The following is a 19,343-nucleotide window of genomic DNA, read 5'->3' on the forward strand; positions in this document are numbered from 1 at the left end:
CCACCACCACCTATTCTTTTTTGTCAAATGCTGTTTTGCTGACCTTGGTTCTTTTATGGGAATTGATCTCTCACCATTGTTGAGGGATTAGCCTGCCTGATACCCAGAGTGAGCAATCACCTTTCTGGCTGCTCATCCATGAACACTGTTCCTCTTCCCTAGGAAGTTCCTTAAATGGCAGCTGTGCTTTGTTAGCCAGGACCTGCTCAGCCCGCACCCAGCTCCACCATGCTGCTGACCCACCAAGATGCAGCTGGATCTCCCACCCCACACTGGAGTAGGGTGCACCACATCCTTTTGAGGAGAGTTTCTCTTCTTGCTATCAACAGAACCCTTCCAGTGTGCTTGTAATTTTTATTCCCTACTGGTGATGGGTAGGGTGGAGAAAGAGAAGAGCAGAAATTTCTGGGCTCTTCTCTGACTCTCCCAATTAAGTTTACATTCATGACAGACACAACACCCCTCCACTTCTGGGATACAGCTGTTTTAACGTGTGTGTGTGTGTGTGTGTGTGTGTGTGTGTATGTGAAACAAATGGGAGGAGCCGTGTATGCAACGGACCGAAAGTCTGCCTTCCCATAATTCATATGTTGAAACTCTAATCCAAAAGTGGTGGAGTTTATTTTATTTTATTACTATTTTTGGATTTTTGAGACTGGGTCTCACTGAACTCACCATATAGCCCAGGAGTAATCTTCTTGCGTCTGCCAAGTGCTGGAGTACAGCTGTGTGCCACCACGCTCAGCTGGAATTTAGAGATGAAGTCTGTGGGCAGTAATTACGTCTTAAGGGTGGTGCCCTCATGAGTAGAATTAGTGCCTGTTATGGATTAGACATAAATTATCCCCCAAAGCCTCCTGTACTCAGCAAGGGGCGCTTTTGGCAAGTGATTGGATCATGGGTGTGCCATAGTTGACTTGCTGTTACAAGGCAAGGCCTGGTCAGAAGTGAAGGTCTGGGTGGGTGTGGACTGGGACCTTCTATCTCCCCTGCTGGCTCCTCCCTTCACACTCTGCTTCCCTACTGCCATGAGGTGAGCAGCTTTTCCTCCACCATGCTCCCCTGCCATGCTTTCTTGCCTTGGTGCCAGTAGACTATGGACTGAAAACTCTACAAACTGTGAGTCCAAATAAACCTTTCCTCTTTTAATTCCCAGGTATTGAGTATTGTGTCTCAGTGACAAGAAAGTAACTAAGATAGTGCCCTTATAAAAAGAGGCCGGAGAGCTAGCTTGCTTATTCTGTTATGTGAGGGTAGAATAAGAGGCGGGCTGTCCACAAACCATTTGAGGCCTCTCTCCAGAACCCAGCTGTCTGAGGACCCCAGAACAGTGAGAAAACTGCTATTGTTGATAAGCTTCCCCATGTACTTTGTGATAGCAGCCCTAACCAACTCAGGGTGTCTCAGTGACCATGTCAGCAATGCATGGTGTTCTCATTGAGACAGATAGCTTCACTTGAGTGAGAGATCTAAATCTCCCTTAGTGTTGAATCTTAAATTTAGGGTAGGAACCCCATAATGACACTCTTACCTAGGATTCAACTTGAGGAGGCTGGGAACTAGACAAATTGTGCTTGTTATATGGTTTATATTTATTAAACATTACCCAAAGCCATAGAAATATTTTTTTAAAATTCTCATAGAAAGCCTGTAAAGATTGGCTACACTTATTGAATTGTTATTAAAAGGACACCGGGTTACAAAAAGGCAAAGTGACTTGATCAAAATCACAAAAGCAGGAATCGGTAGAGTCAAATTGAAACCAAGGCAGCCTATATGTAGCCTTCAGTCTTAATCAGTATGTTTCTTCTCCCCTGTAAATATTTTCTGTTATTATTATTGTGTATTATAGTTCTCTCAATATTAATCCTTAATAAACATCATTAAATGGTGGAATTACACCCAGACCACCTTTAGTGGTTTATTTTAAATGCTTTGTATATGGATAGGGAAGGCTCTAAATGGATTCTGTAAACGCACTGAAATGATGGTGAGAATAGAAATATGGGAGGCGTCTCTCCATCCTACCATTAGCTGGAAACAGAACATTGCTGAGAAATCTGATATGGACTCTGGTCTTCAGTTCTTTTCTTCATTTTTAAATTCCAAATTCCACCAAGAAACTGGGACTCCATGGTGGATTGTTCAATGGACTAGAATGGATTTTAGTAAACTACTGATCTGGTGGTACCATACTTTGCATAACAAGTTTATTTTTTTAAAGGTATATAGACAAAACAAAGTAAACATTTAAACAGATTTTAACTTTTGCCCTAAAATTGTTCCATTAAGTGTCAGTCTCAAAACATTTTTAGTTCAGTAATCATCATCTTCATCAGAGTCCATTACTTTTCTTCTGTCGAATTTAACTGTTGTTTTTGTTTCTGCTTGTTGGCTTACTTTTTCAAGGATTTCTATTAAACCTTGTTCTGAGACCTTCCCACTTAGCTGTCCATACTTTACCATCTGTATAAGGTAATTCTCTACTGCTTTCATTTTTTCAGGCTTTACAAGGGCTAAGTTACTTAACCTGGCCCGGGGTGATTGATCCAGAACCTGCGCTAAGATGACTGTTTCTCATTTCTGCTTCCCAGTGCTTTGCTTCCTATTGTGCTGCATCTTTAGGATCCCCATGTTTTGCCTGCAGCTTGGCCAGCCTCTGCTTCCTCAGCGCCTCCAGCTCCTCATCCGCCATGGTGCCACCGTCGTGGAGTAGCAGCAGTAGCCACTGTCTGGCCCACCTGGAACGATCTCATGCAGCCCCCATGGCGTGGGTCACTGCCTGGTACCATACTTTGAATTCCCAAATCAATTTTCTAATAACTGAAAATGTCTTATGACACTAGTAAGAACTGATCAGGATTTATTATTTATCCAGTGAATCTTCTTTTGTTAAGAAGAAAAATACCCAGTTGGAAAAATCTTCGGGTAGAGATTGCAAGAGCAAACATTTCTTATTAAATTCCTCCTCCACTAAGACAAAAAAAAAAAAGAAAATAAAAAGGTAAAATACCTTGACTCATCTGAGCAAACCTAATGTCATCTTGTGAAATAGTCTATCTCTGCTCAGAGCATTAATGAAGATACTGGACATTTTCTTAAAAAAAATAATCTCCACTCTCCAAAGTCAATTTAAAAATCTAAAGACATTCTCTAGTGTGGTGTAGTAAAGTGTAGCCCTTTATTCTTTTTCTCTTTTCTTCTTTCCTGGGAACAAACTAATCAGAATCTGTAAACTTCAGTCACCATCCCTTTGGCAGTCAGGTGGAAGAGGAAAAGGATTCCAAGGTCATGTGTAATAACAGAGGAAGACCTGCCTGCTCAGCATAGAATGTGACTTCTCTGGCAGCCAGCATTCTAGGATTACTCCTCAGGTCAGGTGAGATGACATTTGGGAGGAAGTAACATGGCGTTAGACATATGGAGGTTGTTTAGGAAGGACTTAGGATGATGACATCACAGAGAGGTACAGCCCAGCAGCTGACTCAGTGCCTCCTGGTACCTCTGAAAGTTGATGGAATGGCTGAATTTGGCATTATCTACAAAATATCTAAAAGAGAAAAGGTCTTCTGAGCCAGAATTTCATTTCTAAGAATTTACCTCACACATATACTTGGCTATGTGACAAAGATGAATATACATCTATATTATTGTGTATTGAAATATCCCTTCAAAAGCAGGTTATAGCAAGTATGCTAGTTCCTCATAAATGATACAAAGTGACAACTTTTAAAATATCATCTTTACTATGAAATGAGTTTACATGAAAAGTTGGTAGATAAAAAGGCAAAGTTTAGGACCATATATGTAGAATATTCTCATTCACAAAAAAAGCACTATCCATTTCTTGTCTATCTATATTCTAGTATATTAATTGTAATAATTTGTAGTGGTTGCCTCTGGGAAAGAAGGACTACGGGAGTGAGGGTCTGAAGTGAGAGAAAGAGGCTTAAAACTTCCTCAAATTTTATATCTCAGCTAGGGCCTCCATAACAGAATATCACAGATTGGTGTCTTAATAAAAGATTATTTTCTCTAAATTCTGGAGGCTGAAGTGTCAGATCTGAGTGCCAGTATGGTCAGGTTCCTTTCGAGGGCTGTCTTTCTAATTTTCAGATGTCCACCTTCTCAGGTGCCCCCACATGGTGGAGCGAGACAGCAAGAGTCAGCTTCGTAGCTACTCTTCTCAGTAAAAACATTAACCCCATCTCAAGGTCTCTACTTTCTTGACAGCTAAACTTGATTATCTTCCCAAAGCCTTATCTCCAAAGTCTATCACATTGGGGATTAAGGCTTCCACATGGGAATTTCATGGGGATGTAATTCAATCCACGGCACCATGTAAACCCATGAACATTTTATTATGCCTGTGTGTTTCCTATTCAGTTAATTTAAAAGTTTTGTTTTCGTTCGTTTCAGAAAAAAGGGCCTAACTGTAAATATACCTAGCCTCCTTGAGTAAAGATTGGATTCAATGAATTCTGGCTATATTAGGTTAAATGCCTCAGTGATCTTGGTATATTATTCACACAGGGCTGCCGTAACAAAACGTCACAGTGTGGGTATCTTAAACAACAGAAATTTATTTCCTCAGAGTTCTGGAGCCAGAAGTCCAAGAGCAAGGTGCCTGTATCATTGTTTTCAGGTGAGGTCTGTCTTCTTGACTTCAAGATGGTGACTTCTCAACATGCCCACAGGAGACCTTTCCTCTCTGGAGAGAGAGAGAGGAAGGAGGGAGGAGGAGGAGAGAAGAGAGAAGTCAGCTTGGAAAGTCTGCCTGCTTTCAAGAAATAAAACGAGAGCAACACTTCAGAATAAGGTGGGGGATGGAGAGAGGAAGAGTGAATACTTGTGTTTCTTCATCTTTTTATAGGGACAGCTTGGCCTCGTTTGTCTCAGTTACCTGCTTATGGACCCAGTCTCTGAATCCGGTCCCAGGTGAATTTGGGGGAGGAAGGCACAAGTCTGTTCGTAACACCTGCAAAGTGAAACTTACTCAGAATGCCGGTACACTTTTAAATCAGCCTGGCATTTCACCCACCCTCAGGCAGCTGGTGCTCCTTTCAGCTCCATGAGAAGCACACGAGGAGGAAGAGACTGTGGGGCGGGAGAAGTTGGTGGTCCCTTCTCACCTGCTATCATTCATAGTCCAGGTTCTGCCCCCACTGGAGCTCTCGGCGCATCCTTGGTCAAAAACAACCCCCAGAGGATATGGGAACACAAACCTCCAATTAGTTCACTGCTTCCAGAATGGGTAAGATGATCTAAAACAAAGTAATTGGTGAAGTACAGCAGCGTCCTGAAAGACTTACTTGCTTGTCTCCGTTGTCAGGTAAGGCAACTTCCGTTTCTTTTCTCCACTTTGGAGCGTAGCGAGATTAGCGCAGCTGTCAGGCATCAAGCTCGAGTGCAGTGGTGAGGGTTTCGGCAGCTTTCACCCCAGTGTCCTGAGTGCTGTGATCCTTTCTCCCGTGGTAACTTCCCATCTCTGGAGGAGACTCCAGTGTCTGAGCTGGTGATGCTTTTGCTTATCGTGCTTTGTTAAGCGGGGAAGAGGACACCAGCAGGTGTAAGAAACACGCAGAGGTGAAGGGTGAGGACAAAGAAATCAGAGGAGGAGTCAGAGGTCACGTGGCAACTGAGACAGCTGCAGTGGGCTCTCCTGGTGACCCATCAGGGGTGCCCAGAACTTTCTGAACAAAGTCCTGATGGTCACCAGGGGCTCTGCGTTCTGGCTCTCAGGCTCATCCCCACATCCCCTTCTCCCTCTCTGCTCTCAAGGTAACTCTTAGCTTCTCCTTCACCGTTCAGAGGAAGCTTCCTCTAGACCCCACAGGCTAAGCACCTCTCTACTGATGCTACACTACCCATTTCCCTCCACCCTTCTCTCTCTGTCTCTCTTCCCACCTTGCCACCTCTCTCTGTCCTCCCTGCCCTCCAGGCCCTACCTCAGGTGCCTTCTGGAGCCTAAGTCGCAGGCATGGGCCTGGACCACAATGCCTATTGACAACACGTGCGGTGCTGAGCGGTCCAGCTTCAACAGGGTTATCTGAATGTCCTAAGGAGTCTGCTCTCTGTTCACAGCATCCAGAACTTCATTCTAGTTAAAACTCACGATTGGAAGAAGCTTATGATTGGAAAAGGTCCATTCGGGGCCTCCAGTGGGTTTTCTACATATGGTGTTATTGTTCACTAGGCATTCAGTGCACAGAGGTTCCTGGAAGCTTGCCAGTTTGCCTGCTTTCTGGAGTTAAAACTAGAGAAACATCTCACAACAGCAGCAGTAAGACAGCGGCTGGGTACTCTCACCCTGGGATCTGAGTAAACACCCATTTATGCACTCACCCACAGCCTTACCTGGAGGCAGCCCCCTTGCTGCCCTCAGGGAAGGAGATACAGACCCTGCTCTCCTGGAATGCAAAACTTGTTTGGATAATAGATGTGTAAAACAAACAACACCACAGCTGATCTTTGACTTCAAGCATTTAAAGTTTACTGGTCAATTGATTTGTCTTATGCTGAGACCTGAGAGTGTGAGAATTAACTCTTAGCTGGCAAGTGAGTTGAACTGACAATCCAGCCTCTAAGCCCACACCGCCTTTAAGCTCCTTTATTACCCTCTTCTCCAAACTGAGGTGTCAATAACTTTTACTCTGTCCCAGAGAGGAGTGAATGAACAATTTCTCTGTATTGTGTTTTTTAAGAAAATATGTTCCATACTAATTTTTGAGAATCCAGATATTTGCCACGGAGATTTGCGGGTTCTTCCTATAATTACTGTGCTAGGTGCATTTTTAAGATATCTTAGCAATAAGAAAATAAAACATTTTAACATTATTCCTGGAAAGGAATAGACAGGTAGGAAAATTGAAAATAAAGCAAAAATCTAATTTTTAGCATGCAAAGCACTTCCTGTTTAATCCAAAAAGATCAGACTCTTACCGAGACTTAGAAATTCAAATGCTGCTCCTAAAAAGGAGCTCCCTCCGCCCCTAAAGTGCATTTAGGGCTAAAATCTAGGGCACATGTTCTTAAAAAAACACATGCTTTGGGCCAGGGATTAGCTCAGTGGTACTGCCACCTGCCTTGCAAGTGCAAGTTCCCCAGATCAATCCCTGGTACCAAACAAAAACAAAAACAAAACACATGCTCGACTCTAGAGAATACAAAATGTAATGCAACTTGACTATTCTAGCAAACTCTGGGCTCTGGAAAGCTCTGGGTATAGCCGGGGAAGAATAAAACAGGGCAGGGGGCAGCCAGGCACAGGGGACTGGGTGGAAGACACTTAGAGCAGGCTTCCAGGCCCTTACTGTGTTTAGCACGGCCCCTGACCAGGGCAGACCAGTCTAGTCGCTACCTGCAATGGCACACCTCGCTTTAAGCAAAGCACTTGTGAGAATGCTAGCATGGGAATGAAGTACTATACAGCTAAGTACTTTGTACTCTAAAATGTGCCATTTGACCCATTATGCCAGAGTAAAGAAAATATTTTGCTTCAAATTGTTTCAACTAGGTGACTTAGGAATATACAGCACATTGAATACTGATTTGAGTTGGCAAATTTGGAATACCTTACAAGAACCGTGGAGGATAGATTTCTTTCCTTTGACAAATATGATCTGTGTATGGCAGGCAATTTTCAGAGGCTGTAACATGTCTAATTGTGTAGGAACTGGCTCACTTTGTTGAAGAATAAGAAAGGACAGTACCAACTCTGATGAATTCTACTCCAATTAAGTTTGTCATAACCGTTTTTGTTCTAGAACACCCTGTGAACTTGTAGTAGTGAGTTCATGCTAACTTGCTTTCCTGGATTTAAAAAATATTTGTATCAGTAGTGCTTGTATTCTCAGACTGATCAATCCAGTGTGTTCCAGCAATCAGATCCATAAAATAATTCAAATGGTAAAACTGGTATATTTTTTAAAAATTAGTACTTCATAAACCAAAATTTTATTCCCCAAATCAAGTTAAGTCAACTCTGTGCCTTTCAATGAAGCTAAAAATGTACCTGTTAACTGACCCCATATTTACCCCGAAAATATGTCAGTAACTTTTAAGATATTTTCTGTGAATGTGTTTGTCTTTCAAACACAGTTTTATGTTTATTAGTATGTGTTTACAGTATATAATATTTACATTCATCACAGGGAACTGGTACATGTACATAATACAATGGACCTTTGGCTTTCAAACTTGTCAGTTTCCGAGGGCTGGTTGTAAATCAAGTTGGTTCTAAGTCAATACAGCTGAGATCTGGATGTTTACCTGGGTGCACACTATAGATAACAAGAAGCAGATGAATCTTCCGTTAATTAATTAACTCAAGTTGTTTGTATGTCAGGCTGGTCATAACTTCAGGGCCCACTGTACATCTTAGTTCTTTTTGCATCCCCTTCACCTTCTCCCTTCAAATACTTTTTGAGTTTACATGCGTGTAAGCTATTTTGACTAAAAAATTTATTTTTTGCCAATCCAACAACAAATTGATTCAAATAAATGTCTTGATTGATATTCATTGAGTTGACTGATTGTTTAAAACATTTGACCAAATGAGTTGTTTTGTATCTTTGTAGTCATAACTCTACAAGTTCGTTAATTAAGCCAATGTATTAAAGAGGCACCATGGAGTCATTTCTCATTAACCAAGAAATTGGTCCATTTGAATAACAATTTTGTTACATTTCAGAGGTTTACTCAGCTGACATACCCTGACCAATTTTCTTTTTTTCTCTTATGGGCACAGGGAGAGCAAAGAACATTTTACTAACGTCATCTTTTCCACTGCTAACGCTAGGTAGCCCATTCCTCAGGAGATGTTAATTCATGTTAAAGTGAATTACTGTAACAAGGCAAAAGAGTACCTATTTAGTATCCAAGTGGGAGGGTACATTCAGTATTCAAGTGGGCAGCTACATTGCACAACAGCACAAAATCTTGAAGGACTCGGTTTATTCAAGAAATATTTATTGAGCATAATTGTAATAATTATGGAAATTAAGACACATTTGTAAGTTCATTTTCATTTAATCAGGGAGAGTTAAAACAACCTGTGATGGTTTATAGGTAGATGTCTCCCTAAATCCTCTTGCCATCATAGGTGGAGTTTTGGGGGTGGTTATTGGATTATGGGGACTCATCGCTGACTTGCTGTTAGGAGGTGAGGCTTGGTTCGAAGAGGTGGGTCACTGGGGGTGTGGCCTGGAAGGGTTCGTCTCTCTCCCTGGCTCTTCTCTCCACTCTGCTTCCTGTCTACCATGAGGTAAGCAGCCGTTCCTCCATCATGACCCTGTGCCATGCCATCCTGCCTTGGAGCCACCTGACCATGAGCTGAAACACAAGCCAAAATAAGCCTCTCATTCTCTAAGTCGTGTGTCTAAGCAGGGAGAAAGCAACTAAGACATAAACATACCAATATATGAGGACCAAAGGCTCAGGACTAGAAGAAAAGATGTTGATGTTAAGGTCTGACTTTGGCTATTACCTTAAACTCTCTTAGTCTGTCTCCTGTGTCTAAAATTGGAGAATCATGCCAAATTTACATTGTTGTAACGAAAAAAGCACACATGAAAGAATTTTTTTTCTGCAGTGCTAAAGATTGAACCCAGGGACTTGTGCATGCTAGGCAAGCACTGTACTACTGAGGTACATGTCCAAAACTACATCAAAGAACATATGCAGAAGAAACCAAAACTTTATACTACATATGTTGCATATATTTATATAGATTCCATACATAAATACATATCATATAAATGTATGTATCAGAGTATACATAAACATATATGCACCTCTAGAATATAGGGATACATACACATATACACAAATACACCATACGTTATACATACAAGTATTCAAAGGGAAATAAAATGTGGGGTTTTAAAGGAGAGAGAATATTTGATTGATGGTTTGGAAGATAATTGCAAGTTTTCATGCAGGAGACATGTTGTGAAAAAGGGCTCTAAAAATTGGATTTTTAATGACAAAGGAAAAGGGCAAAGTAAGAAAAGTCAGTAGGAAAAGCATTTGCAGGGAGAAAGTTTTGTGTAGTAGTCCCAGAAGGGCACTTGCTCAGCTTTTTTGATGCTCAGAAACACTGGGTCGGTGAGGAAAGCCAGTCATTTGAGTTGCTTTATATATCACCATCTCGTTGTAGATGGTTGAGGCCGGTGTGGCAGAAAAATACAGAACATCAGAATGTCCAGCAGAATATCGGTCCCACGAGGGTGTTCAGGCTCTAATTGGCAGAACCTGTGAATATGTTGCCTGATGTAGAAGAGACTGTACAGGTGTGGTTAGTTAAAAAACCCTGAGCAGGAGAAGTACCTTGAATTATTCAGGTGGGCCCAATCTAGTCATCAGTGACTTTATAAAGTGAAAGGAGGTAGGCAGAGCGTCTGAGTGAGAGGGAGATTTGAAGATGCGGCCCTCTGGTTTTGAAGATGGAAGAGAGTTGTGAGTTAACCACACAGGCCATCTCTGGAAGACAGACAAGAGGAGAAATCAAGTTTTCCCTCAGACTTTCTAGAAGGAATAGAGCCTGGCTGAGGCTGGATATTTTGCCGGTAGGAGCCATTTTTGAATTCTGACCTCTAATGATAACTGGTTGTTGCTGTTATTTTAAGCCATTAATTTTGAGGTACTTTGTTATGGCAGTGAAAGAATGGATACGGAAGGCAGAAACATGGATGCAAGGCTCATGGTGATGGACACAGGTGGAGAGAGAAAGGCTGGTTTCACACAGGGAAATTTTGGTGAGTGTTGGTGTTGAACACTTTCTCTTAAATTTTACATTCTACTGTACACAAACACACCTTTTAAACTATAAAGTTTTCTCACTTTAACTCCACACCGAAATCTTTCCAAGTTCCCAAGTACTTCTCATTTTCTCTTGACCCTGACAGAAGCAAAATATAGTAACGCCTTTCCCCTATTCACTCTTGGGCTAGTTGAAGTATACCGGTATTTTCAAATGTTAAATTTATATACTTTTTTTTCTTGTTTGTTTTTCAAACAGTCTTGTTCTATTGTTCAGGCTGGCCTTGAACTCACTATGTAGTCCAGGTTGGCCATGAAATTGTGGCTATCCTGCCTCAGCTTCCTTAGTGCTGGGATTATAGAGGTGCACTACCATTCCTGGCTTTTTGTTTTTTTAAATTTAAAATAACAGTTTCATTAAACTAGAATTTGTATATCATACAATTTACAAATCTAAAGTGTAACATTCAGTAGATTTTAGCACATTGTCAGAGTTACACAACCATGAAAGCAATCAAATTTGGATCACTTTTGTTACCCCAAAACAAAACAGTCTACCAACTAGCTATTATCTATTTCTCAATTCTTCCCCTTAAATCTAGGCAACTACTGAGCTACTCTCCATCTCTATAGATTTTCCTATTCTGGGAATTTTTTAAAAAAATTCAAAATAGACCACGCTCATAGCAACAATAAAGAGCTTAACATATCCAAAGAAATGGAAATCCTGCAAAGTCATCCCTAATGTCATATTGGAGTGAAACTAGAAACAAAAAGCAGAAATATATTTAGGATTCAATAACTTTCTTACCACTATTTCATATCAGGGAAACCATGTGGTGTTCAAGCTTGTGTCTGATTTACTTAAAAATATGGTTTCAGGGTGCATCCATTTTCCTACAAGTGCCTCAAGTTTATCATCATAGCAGAGTAGTACTTCATTGAGTATAAATACCACACTTTCTGTATTAGTTCATCTGTAGATGGGCATATAAGCTGTTTCCAAAATCTAGTTATTATGAATTGCACGTCTATAAACATGGGTATACATACATCACTGTGGTATGATGTTTTTATCTCTTTTGGGAAGATACTTAGAAGGGGAATAGCTGGATCAAATGGAATTTCTATTTTTAGTTTTTCAAGGAATCTCCGTACTGATTTCCACAGTGGTTGCACCAGTCTACACTCCCATTAACAATGAAGAAGGGTCCCTTTCTCTTCCTGCAGCCTTGCCAGGATTTGTTATTGATTTCTTGTTAACCATTCTTTCTGGGGTGAGATGGAATCTCAGTGTTTTAATTTGCGTTTCTTGAATGGCCAGTGATGTGAAACATTTTGTCATGTATTTATCGGCCAATTGTATTCCTTTATCAGAGAAGTGTCTATTCATTTTTAGATGCCCATTTTTAAATTAGGTCTTTAAATTTGGGGGAAGTCTAATTTTTTGAGTTCCTTATATATTCTAGATATTAGTCCTTTTGTCTGAGGAATAGTTGGCAAATTTTTTCCCATTCTGTAAGTTTTGTCTTCATTTTGTTGGTTTTTGCTGTGCATTTTCATGGTTTTTTGAGACAAGGTCTCACTCTAACCCAGGATGGCCTCAAGTTATTGGCAATCCTTCTGCCTTAGCCTCCCAAGTGCTGGGTTTACAGATGTGCACCACCATGCCTAACTCAAGTGTTAAATTTAAAGAATCTAGGAAAATCCAAGGGAAACTGTCACTTCAATTTTTTTTTTTTTTTTTTTTTTTGGTGCCAGGGATTGAACTCAGGTCCTTGTGCTTGTGAGGCAGACAGCGGAACCACTGAGCTAAATCCCTGGCCCGAGAAACTGTCACTTCAGAAAAGCACAAAAGTGGGCAGGCTTGTGCTGCAGAGTCTTGGCCCCTACATAACTTAGTCCACTGTCATGGATCGTATCTGAGACGTGCATGCCAGTGTCCCATACTGCCAGGGTCAGTTACTTCAAGCTCCTTAGGCTGTCCCACACCCCTATTTCATTCTAGTCAAAAGGCACATTCAACATGGTGTTATGGTCAGAATTCCAGGTCCATGCATGCCAGAGGAGAGTTTGTAAGAGGGAAATAGAGACAATGGCCCATTTGTTATGAACAAAGAAATATTTTTCTTGTTTTTGTTGTGTTTTGTTTTGGCAGGTATATTAGCTTTGTTACTGTGATAAATACCTGAGATAATCAGCTTATACGGAGAGCCCTCAAGTTACGACAGGCCTGACATACTAACAGCTTGGGTTAATTAGGTTAATGGAAGATTCATTTACCTCTTGTTGTTTATAGTGTATACCCAGGTAAACATCCAGATCTCAGCTGTATTGACTTAGTTACAACCAGCCCTCAGGAACCAGTTGAATTCATAACCCAAGGGTCCACTGTACAAAGAAAAGGTGCCAGGAATGATGTGTCACACCTATAATCTGAGCACCTGAGAGGCTGAGGCAGGAGGATCACCACAAGTTTAAGATCAGCCTGGTCTACATAGTGAGTTCAAGGCCGGTATGAACTATATAGGGGGACCCTATCTCTAAAACAAACAAAAAAGGAAACAGGTTTATTTTGGCTGATAGTTTTGGAAATGTCAGTTCATGAGGGTCGGGCGTGTTGCTTTGGGCCTGGGGAGCATGTGGGAGAGCAAAGCTGTTCACCTTCATGGCAAGGATGCAAAAAAGAGAAAGGGGCCAAGGTCCCACAACCCCCTCTGTGTCACCAGTGACAAAAAAACGTTCCACTGGGCTGGGTGCCTCTTGCAAATTTCACCATCTCCTAATGCATTGTTCGGGGGACCAGGCTTTTGACAAATGGGCCTTTGAAGAACGCTTACTCAAACCATGGCAGTAGAGCTCTGTAGAACCCAATATATCAGAATGAATTTAAAATTTTTTGCCTTCAGCAAAGTCCTCTTAGGAGAGCATTTAAGAAGCAATTCCTTCCCCAAAGAAGCATAAAACAGTTGTACATCACTAAAGGGTTTAGAGGAGGCACAAATTGCAGCTGTGGAACACAAGGAAAAGCACACAAGGTCGTTTCACTGGCTGCAGGGAAAATTGCTCGCCTCTGGCCCTCCATTCACATGATAGTCAAACTCTTATTATCATAAGCTGTGATGAGGGCCGGGGGTTTAGCTCAGTGATGCCAAGCCTGCCTTGCAAGCACAGGGTCCTGAGTCCGATCCCTGGTACCGCACACACGCATGCACACACACAAATAGTTTATGTCCTTGCAAAAGTTTTGGGCTAGGGATTTAACTTAGTGGTGCTGCACCTGCCTCGAAAGCGCAAGATCCCAAGTTCAACTCCCAATACTGAGAAAAAAAGAAAAGAAAAAAACAAAAGCTGTGATGGGTTAACAGTATGAAAACACAAGTATTCATACATTTCTTCTCTTAAAATCTTCAATCCTGTTTCCCTGTGCCTCCCTTTAGGGATTTAGGAGGGCAAAGCTGGAGTAGTTGTGTGAAAAAATGAATAATAGAAGAAAGCTGTAATCCCAGCACCCAGGAGGCTGAGGTAGGAGGACCTTGAGCTCAAGGCTAACCTGAGTTACATAATAAGTTCAAGCCCAGCCTGGACTATGTAGCAAGACCCTGTCTAAAAAACAAAATTTTTAGTAAGTTGGGTTTGGATTGCATATTTGGATTTCCTATGTTAAAATAAAAATGCAGTTTATTTTTAACTATTACTGTCAGCTGAAGTGTATTTCTTAAATATACCAGCACCAAGCCACGTGGGTGCTGGATATGTAATTTTATTCAAAGCATTTCATAGCTACTGACTAGGTCAGTATAGGACCTGGGAGTAGCCAGGTGAACGGGACAGCCTCACTCTCAGGAAGTAGAATGGGCTACAGTGCAGGTCTTGCATATGTAGTGACTGTAATAAAGGGTATCAGGTACAAAAATGGAGCAGATAAGAGGTTTTATGCTAGATCCATGTTTTAAAACATGGCAGCAAGGTGTGTTCAGAGTGCTCCAAAGTTTCCCACCTGACCTAGGGCAGTGGTAGTGACAGGGAGGAAAGACAAGAGTAGTGAAGAGTGGAACCACCATTATTTTCTTCTTGCAAAGGCTCTGAGGTGCTAAACGTTTTCTGTGGATATAGTTAAGGTTTCATTTGCACCCCAGATAAGCCCAGAAGGCCAGGGTAATCTCTTGATTGTGAAGATGACTCCGTTGCAGGAGAAAATCAGAGGACAGTCAGATGACTGTCTTCCACAAAATGTACAGCACAAGATTTCTTAAGAGCTACAAGTGCACTATTCTATTTGTAAAGACATAGCGGCTAAGAGCCATCATCCTTCAAAAGTGAAACTTGAATGTTCATGCTTCTGGCAGAGATTGGCATTGCACAATGGAATGGGTGGTGCACCTAACACACGCAAGTGTGAGCAATTTTAGTGTCATGCTTAACATGAGGCTATCGTGGAGGATGACTAATGAGGGACACATTTTCATCCTGGCAATTTTCACAGGATGGAGCTAGAGAAAAATGGGGAAGAAAGATGAAGCCGAAGACATGAATATGTTTTTCAATTATGTCTTCCATTCATGTATTTTAATTTTCATCTCATATGTGAGTCTGAGAAAGGAAATACGGGTGGAAGTATGAGCCAAGCTCCTCTTTTCAAAGTTAGTCATTACCTGAGATAAGGAAGTGTTTCTGTGCCTTGGTTTGTCCCTTAGTGAGGAGACAGGGAATCATGGGAGAGGAACTAAAAGGATATTTCCTGTGCGGCCCTGTCCTGGGCAGAGTATCTGTGCTGTCACTGGTTCAGAGTGGCAGGAGGGCACAGCGCTAGGGCTGAACTCCAGGAGCAGGCTCCCAGTGGGTACCATTACTGAGGCTTCAGCAGAGCCACCAGCTATCCATAGCTGTTCACACCCATTGATATTTTGCCCTAACCAAGGCACCACGTTAAATACTTTGCTTATTATTTCTTTTAATCTTCACAATGTCGTTCTGAATGAGGTACTCCTATTACTTTGATTTTGAAGAAATTGAGGCATAGAAAACTTAAGGTGGCAAGAATGGTAGAAAGATTAAAGACAGCTGGCTTCTAGAGTAGGCTGCTGCTGCTGCTCACGTCCCAGTTAGACCGCCCGCTAGCTGTGCCTCTTTAGGCAAATTCCTTAATCTCTCCCTGCCCTAACAGCATACTTTGCCATTTATGTGGGTGAAGAGAAGAGCTCAGTAATTGTCAGTCATGGTTCTGACTTGGGGAAATGGCAGGTACTCCTGCTTGCAAAGAACATCAGCTGGTTGCACTTGAATAACCAAGGCAGGGAGTAGATAGGATGATGTTAGGACCCTGAACTGAGGAGCACAGGTGGGTACGTGGTGGGTATTCAGGGCTATGTGGGTGCTCACTGCTCTGTCCCACTCCACGAGGGCTCGTTGTTCCTCTTTCACTTCCCCTTCGCGGTCTGGGAGGGGATAAATGGGAAGAAGAGGGGTGACAAGTTATTGTGATCTCACCAAAGGGCGAGTCAAAGCTGCCAGTGATGGGTGACCTACAGGGCTATGACCCACCCAGAGCAAAATGTCACCAACATCTGGGTAATGATGCCTGCCCAACAGAAAGAGACCTTATTAGCTCAAGATTTCTGCTTGTGGGGCTCTATACTTTAGCTCTAGAACTCAAAAGCCCAGTGAAAGGGCCATTAAATAGACACTTACATGATACTATGCTTAGAGGATTCTTTAGTCAAGACTTGTGAACATGGCAAAAATATAAATGAAACGCATGCATGTAATAAATTCATGAAGTATTTATTGACCCTGATAAAGTGATCTATTGGGTTGATACTTAGAGTCATTTTCAGTGCTCATATTTGTATTTATATTTTTAAATAATTGCCTTTAATTGTCAAACTACCAGAGACTCAAAATGTTAGTGAGGTAGGCAGTATTAGCTCTGCTAGAGAATTGAACGTGGGACCTCATATGTGCTATGTGAGCACTCTGCTGCAGAGCTACAGCCCCAGCCAAGGTAGGCTATTAAAAATAAAACATAATGGGCAGAAAGGAGACAAGGAAATAGGGATTTAAAAATTGCACTTTTAAGAAAAACTGCAGCTTCAGGACACAAGTCACTCAAGACTTTTTCTAGGAAACTCACTAAATTTTTTTTTCTAAAGATTTTAAAGACACAGTAAGCCTGCAAATTTTGGCCCTGGATCTTTTTTTTCTTATAAATTGTGCTTCCTCCATCCTCATAGAAGTACTAGCAATGTTAGTGGACAGCATATCTCAACTTCAAACACATGAATGTGGTTTGCATTCTTACATAGCCTGCCAGATGGGTAATTTGACAGACAGGAACACACATCCTAGGTAATCCATCCTGAAAACACACAAAGCCCCATAAATAGAAACAGTTCCAGCTCATTAAGACCCCCACCCCAGGCCTGTATTCACTATCTTTCACTGTGTATCTTTCCATTTTTGCCTCATAAAATCCTTCCAATATCTCCTACTGACTGACTAGTCCTGAAAACATTTTCCACAATGGGAGTCAGCAAACCTGCAAACTTCTCTATAAGGATTGGTTGGCTTCCATATCTTGGCAGTGGGAACACCTGCAGAGTCAGTCTGATGACATCACCCAGCCACTTAGGCTTATATGCTCAGGTTCATTTACTTGCTGTTGACCAAATCAAAGGAGGCTGTTAATTTTGGTAAAAGGGAAAAGGATTTATTCAAAGCTATCAGTAGTTCTGAGGAGATGTAGGGGTCCATTTGCCTCAAATTATCATCTCCTCATATACAGGTGTAAGGGCCTTTTATGGCAAGGAGAAATGTGGGGAGTGAACACAATGAGATAATAGACACGTGAGGGCCTGTTTCATCCTGGACCTAGATTTCTCCTTTCCCTGCTTATAGAAATGAAACTGGGCTTGATCTTCTGATGCCAGCATCTGGATATTCTGTCCTTGATCTGGGCTGAGGAGAAGGGGGGTGGCCATTGTGCCCTAGGGACATAAAATATGTGTTTGCACCTCCTTAAAGGCCACTGCCTGTTCAAAGCCTCCTTATTTTTATTTTGGCGATACTGGTGTGGTTCCCGGGCTATGCACTGCACTACTGCTTTGCTCTCTGAGCAGCTCGCCAAGATGGTAAACTGAGCACCAGTAATAAATGAAAGGAAAGGAACCAAGTTTAGGAAGGGAGACACTTTATCTGCAAAGAGGAAAAGGGGAAGACAGAAAGCTGACCTGTACTGGGGCCAGAGGCATAAGAAAGGTGAATGCCCACAGGGCTTTATTATGTCCTCAGCTTTATTATGTTTTGGGGAATCCTCCCCCCAGGTTGATACCTGGAACTTGTTGCAGCCTGATTGGCTCTCTGGATTATCATGGAATAGTCCCAGGCCTCCAGACCCCAACTTGGGTGCTATTGTCTATATGCATATTCCTTTGGTGAACTTTTTTTTCCCCCTTTCTCATTGTCCTTGTCTGGGCCTTATCTCTGGGATTTATAGGTTGATTAGAAGGAGCTTGCAGGCAGGGATACTTAAGGTTGGTGATTAAGGCAAGGACTGTGGTCTGGTGCAGCAATATAGTGACCTAGAGGGGGCTACATATATATCTATATAGATGTATGTGTGTTTTTGCACACCAAATAAGAGTTTTCTTTTGTGTTACATTGGAGCTGGATGAGGGGCAGCTACCTTGGTTTTGAGCACTTGGCTCCCTTTGTGTCTGTCAGCTCTCCCTTTTGCCTGGTTAACTGGTTTCTACAGTAAAATTTTAACTTTTTCTAGTCAAGCTTAGCCAGAAAGCTCAATGAGGCCCTTATTTTATACTTTTTTTCCTGCCTACAAACCCGTTTCCCCTACACTAGGGATGGAACCCAGGGCCTTTGCTCTAAGCTACGTCTTTTATTTTGAGTCAGTCTTGGTAAGTTGCACAGGCTGCAGTTCTCCTGCCTTGGTCTTCCACATTGCTGAGACTACAGCATGCACCACCACCCCGGCTCAGGCTGTTTACTTTGGAAGGGCTGTTTGAGGACAGTCAGCCATGAAGAACCTCGGCTGCTGGATACCTTTTCCAGTACCAACTTGGGAGTCTGAGTAGTGAGATCCTTGTGTAAAAAAATTGTTTAGTTTGTGAATAAGGAAGCTAACCAGGAAAGGGCCTGACATAGAGTTGCGTGATCAGCCACAGTGACAAGAATTAAAGTAGAACTTTGGACAAAGATTGAACTTTCTCAGGCAACATGGAATTCAGCCCCACCCTATAAGCTCCTCAGTTTCCAGGAACTTAAAATGCAATTCAGTTTTTCTTTAAAATCCCAGTTTCCTTGAAACCCCACATGCTGAGTAACTGGGTTAGAAGCCTGAGTTTCAACAGGTCATTTTAAACCCATAGATCTCCTGTGATGGCAGCCATTAAATAATAGCGATTCCTGTGCTCCACTTGTCCATAAAAGGGTCTGGAGAGAAGGTCACATGGAAATTCCACTTTTTGGATTCCTTTCCTGGAAAAACCAGAACCCTTCCCTTTCTTCTCATTTCCAATAAAATCTCCCCCAACTTCCACCTTTTTGTTCTCGACTTTATTCTTTGA

The 19,343-nt window shown here is 41.9% G+C and overlaps 1 long non-coding RNA gene and 1 pseudogene across 1 annotated transcript; both read right to left on the bottom strand.

Annotated features, from left to right (window-relative positions):
- Window positions 1-2,316: 2,316 nt before the first annotated feature.
- LOC147823364 (programmed cell death protein 5 pseudogene) lies at window positions 2,317-2,952 on the bottom strand (annotated as a pseudogene).
- Window positions 2,953-4,563: 1,611 nt separating this feature from the next.
- LOC110346499 (uncharacterized) lies at window positions 4,564-6,460 on the bottom strand. Its single transcript, XR_002390587.2, has 3 exons — window positions 5,313-6,460; window positions 4,904-4,978; window positions 4,564-4,711 (listed from the first exon to the last, which is right to left on the bottom strand). It is a non-coding gene; the product is annotated as an uncharacterized LOC110346499 (long non-coding RNA).
- Between the last annotated feature and the right edge of the window lie 12,883 nt (window positions 6,461-19,343).

Source organism: Heterocephalus glaber, unplaced genomic scaffold (assembly GCF_053883595.1).
Source record: "Heterocephalus glaber isolate CG9 unplaced genomic scaffold, H.glaber_assembly_v1.0 deba00001587, whole genome shotgun sequence".
NCBI lineage: Eukaryota > Metazoa > Chordata > Mammalia > Rodentia > Bathyergidae > Heterocephalus > Heterocephalus glaber.